The sequence below is a fragment of the Schistocerca americana genome, chromosome 6 (genome assembly GCF_021461395.2).
Source record: "Schistocerca americana isolate TAMUIC-IGC-003095 chromosome 6, iqSchAmer2.1, whole genome shotgun sequence".
In the NCBI taxonomy this organism is placed as follows: Eukaryota; Metazoa; Arthropoda; class Insecta; order Orthoptera; family Acrididae; genus Schistocerca; species Schistocerca americana.
Window position 1 is genome coordinate 16677543 of NC_060124.1, and position 5269 is coordinate 16682811.

Consider the following 5269-nt stretch of genomic DNA (forward strand, 5'->3'; position numbering starts at 1 on the left):
ACATGCCTCTCACTACACATGCTTCTAAATTACTGCAGATTATTTTATATCGTACATTTTACAGATTTTTCGCTTATAAATGCACCTCTAGTCCCTTGCCAATAGAGACTTAAAATATAAAGGGTTTTGTGCCAACTAAGGTGGTCTGGTCCCATCCTGAAGGATGTAATGAATCGTAAATCTATTTAGCGGCTGCGATAGCTGATAAGAAGAACTATTTTGTAGCGTAAGAAACTTCCGCAGTAAAGGTGTAATTTACTGCCATGGAGACTGCAGCTGTACTTGGATGTATCTCAGCTTGGTGACGCCGTAGGAAAAGGTGATTTTTCCCTAATCCGAGCATTGTTGACTTGAGGCAAGCTACCTAGTGCACGCTGAATTGCTTTACTGCATTTCATGGGGTTGTATCAATATCAGAGAAATTTCCACAAACTTGACAATAAAATTTCAGGATTTTATGATGGAAACGAAAAGAACAAGAGGTCCTGACAAGAGAAAGCAACAATTAGAATTATGTAATTAGCAGAAGAGCGAGAAGCAAAGTTCGTGTTCAGAAGCCAAAACTAATCATTCTGGAGACGTCGCGCTTACTGATCAAAAGATAATCACTTCCTAATTATATTGCTCACTTGGTAGAAGATTAAATATGGGGCAGTCTTCAAGAACTCCTCTGGACTCGGTAACTCTGAGAGTTACTTGTAGGTTTCTCGCAGTATTTCGTGGAGAATTCTAGATGGCCTGCAGAGCGCTAGAGTAGACTGTAGTTTTTCGAAAATCTGTTACGTGGCTAAAAGGGATCAGTGAAATTAGGATTAAATTGCAGTTGTTTCGAATCTTTTCATCAGCTTCTTATAACCTCGTTGGTAAAAAAGACTGCAAATACTAATCGTCCTCCTTCCTGTTAGCATAGTAGTGGAACATCCTGTTATTTTGTTTGACGATGAGAAGTAGTGTTGTGCCCGTATGTGTGTATTTTTATGTTAGGCATTTACTTGTTACGTCACCTTGACCGATGTGTCTATTGCATGTGGTTGTTTCTACTTGATCTCTCCACATCTTTCTTGATTTACTCATTGATCCTTTCCTTTCCGGTCGATAATTCATTGCTATTTTAGGCAGTATATTTTCATTCATTTTTGTGGCAGGATTCCCCATTTAGTTCTATACGCCTTGATCTGTTCATTTATGCTTTTAAGTCCTACTTCTTGTCTCCCTGTTTTATTCCTCATTGTGTTAGGCAGTCTACAGCCACCTGCTCACATCCGCAGCCTATATTCTTGATTTCCAGCTGTAATTTTCCGAGTCTGACAGTCATAAACTATATAAGGTATTACCATTGACTTCTACAACTTTACTAGGGATTCTTGTTTCACCTCTCTACTCAGGGCTTTGTATATGATGTCGTTAATGCAACTGAATCTTTCAGTTGTTTTTTTTTCGCATTTGTGAATGAGGTGGTGTGTGTCTAAAAGTTCATTTCATACACTGCCTCTGTTGTCTGGTCGTTTAGATTGCTTGGGGCTGTGTCTTGACATTTAAATGCCATGGCTTTTGTCTTTTTGGTCGAGACTGTTAAGTTGTATCTGTTGGCAGTTATATTTTATTTCTAAACATGTTTTTGAAGAGTTTCTCACGGTGGCCATAAGAAGCTGGTCATCAACAAAGAGAGTTGCCATTACTATTAAATAATTTCGTTGGTTAAACTTTTGATGTAAGACTATTTATTTTAGGCATTATCTCAAAGTTTCATCAATATAGAAATTACAGATTATCGGAGACAAACTTCATCTTTGTCGTACACCAAGATATGTTGCTACTTTAACATTCTCTTTTCCAGCAATGACGATTTTAGAGTCTTCGTGCATTTGTTGAATTGTTCCACTATCTTCGTTGTCAAAAGCTTTCATGCTGTCAGAAAACATCAGATGTGTTTCTCTACTAAATTTGACGAACTTTTCAGTTATTTGTCTGATATGTGTTGTCTGAATAGGACCCACCATTCCTTAACCCAGTTTGATTCTCCACAGAGAGAAACTTTTCAAGAACAATGGTGTTAACTCGAAATAGAGCTCACAAACACCGTTACTCACTGCACGAAAGAAAACGTGGTAGTCAGTGTGGACATATTCGTAATTTGTTGTGTGAGAATGATACACTGATTTTGTGTGTTTGATGTTTAATTGACAGTAGCTTTAAGTTCGTCGTTTCGTGTAGTCTTGATGTTAGCTATATTTCATTCAGGGAAGCTAGCCTTTTGGCTTGTTATTTTTGCGATTAGTCATTTGTCTGTGGAAGTTAGTGCAATTAAGTAACGTGGCAGAGTCGGGGCACGTGCCACTAACGTCATACTCTTATCTCCGAAACACAAAAGTAACCATGAGAATATGTGGATAGATGACCTAATGTTGTTATGGTCTTAATGGAGAACATGTTGTTGTTGTTGTGGTCTTCAGTCCTGAGACTGGTTTGATGCAGCTCTCCATGCTACTCTATCCTGTGCAAGCTTCTTCATCTCCCAGTACCTACTGCAACCTACATCCTTCTGAATCTGCTTAGTGTATTGATCTCTTGGTCTCCCTCTACGATTTTTACCCTCCACGCTGCCCTCCAATGCTAAATTTGTGATCCCTTGATGCCTCAAAACATGTCCTTCCAACCGATCCCTTCTTCTAGTCACGTTGTGCCACAAATTTCTCTTCTCCGCAATCCTATTCAATACCTCCTCATTAGTTACGTGATCTACCCACCTTATCTTCAGCATTCTTCTGTAGCACCACATTTCGAAAGCTTCTATTCTCTTCTTGTCCAAACTGGTTATCGTCCATGTTTCACTTCCATACATGGCTACACTCCATACAAATACTTTCATAAACGACTTCCTGACACTTGAATCTATACTCGATGTTAACAAATTTCTCTTCTTCAGAAACGCTTTCCTTGCCATTGCCAGTCTACATTTTATATCCTCTCTACATCGACCATCATCAGTTATTTTGCTCCCTAAATAGCAAAACTCCTTTACTACTTTAAGTGTCTCATTTCCTAATCTAATCCCCTCAGCATCACCCGATTTAATTTGACTACATTCCATTATCCTCGTTTTGCTTTTGTTGATGTTCATCTTATATTCTCCCTTCAAGACACTGTCCATTCCGTTCAACTGCTCTTCCAAGTCCTTTGCTGTTTCTGACAGAATTACAATGTCATGGGCGAACCTCAAAGTTTTTACTTCTTCTCCATGAATGAAGAACATATGATGAACTGAATCTTGCGACTGTATTTCTGCTATCACCCGTTTACATGCTCTATAAGCATCTAAGTCCTTTTTTACAACTATCTTGTGTGTAAATGAGCATCTCACGGTAGCTGATTGGTCGATGTCAGTGACTGCAACGCGCAGGCTCCATGTTCGACTCAATACTGCACACTGCCAAAGAGGATTTTCCGGTGGGAAGAACAGACTGCATTGTGACGTTCCACCGCTAGCACCTCTGATATGCCACATCACTTCTCTCACAGTTATTAACATTGGTTCCGCTTTTTTTATGAAACGAGAAACTAAAATCTAAATAATTCTTAAATATCTATTACACTACAAATTCTTATCAGTTCCATCCGGCGTGAGCTCTCGTATTGTTAAATAATTCAAATGTATTTTCAGTATTCCGATCTACTGTATCTTACATATTTGTATAGAGAATAATTTCCTCAAGTACTTGCTTAGCTGTGATTGGTTCCTGTTTCTCTGTAGGTATATATCTTTCCAAGGGACCAGCACGCACTTTCTTGACTTTCAAAAGAAAATCACATAAGTACTCTAAATTCTTAATTATGGAGATGTTATTCTCCGACGACTTTCATACGAGAGAGCCGGCCGAGGTGACCGATCGGTTCTGGGCGCTACAGTCTGGAACCGCGCAACTGCAACGGTCGTAGGTTCGAATCATGCCTCGGGCATGGATGTGTGTGATGTCCTTAGGTTAGGTTTAAGTAGTTCTAAGTTCTCGGGGACTGATGACCTCAGAAGTTAAGTCCCATAGTGCTCAGAGCCATTTGAACCATTTTTTTTTTTTTCATACAAGAGCTCACGCCAGATGGAACTGGTCAGAATTTGCAAGCATAATGAATTTATATTCTATACTAAATCACTGATGCCAGTTATACTGAAAGTATAGGTGTACATAGTAGTCTTGAGTTACGACATAATTACGAATAAAAACAATAATCTAGGAAGAGTAGAATCTGTATTTTTATTCCATCCTATGATCACTAAACATTTGGTCTCAGACACCTAATACTAACTTTTAGTAGTTTTAGAGCAGTATTTTTTCATCGCTGGTGCCCATCAGATCACCGAAGTAAAACGCTGTCGGCTTTGGCTAGCCCTTGGATGGATCATGTCCGGGTCTGCCGATTGCTGTTGAGAACCGAAGCGCACTCAGCCCTTGTGAGGCCAATTGAGGAGCTACTTGACTGAGACGTAGCTACACCGGTCACGGAAACTGACCACGGCCGGGAGAGCCGGTGTGCTGACCACATGCCGCTCCGTATCCGCACCTTGTGTCGCATAAGGGCTGAGGATGACTCGGCGGCCGGTCGGTACTCGGTACCGTTGGGCCTTCAAGGCCTGTTCGGACGGTGCTTGTTTTTGGTTTGTTTGTTTATGGATAGTCAGGCAGCAGTTAGAGTTGACGGTAAATTGAGTTCATGGTTCAGAGTAGTTTCAGGGGTAAGACAAGGCTGCAACCTGTCTCCACTGTTGTTCATATTATTTGTGGATCATATGTTGAAAACAATAGACTGGCTGGGTGAGATTAAGATATGTGAACACAAAATAAGCAGTCTTGCATATGCGGATGACTTAGTTGTGATGGCAGATTCGATTGAAAGTTTGCAAAGTAATATTTCAGAGCTAGATCAGAAATGTAAGGACTATGGTATGAAGATTAGCATCTCCAAAACGAAAGTAATGTCAGTGGGAAAGAAATATAAACGGATTGAGTGCCAAATAGGAGGAACAAACTTAGAACAGGTGGACGGTTTCAAGTACTTAGGATGCATATTCTCACAGGATGGCAACATAGTGAAAGAACTGGAAGCGAGGTGTAGCAAAGCTAATGCAGGGAGCGCTCAGCTACGATCTACTCTCTTCTGCAAGAAGGAAGTCAGTACCAAGACTAAGTTATCTGTGCACCGTTCAATCTTTCGACCAACTTTGTTGTATGGGAGCGAAAGCTGGGTGGATTCAGGTTACCTTATCAACAAGGTT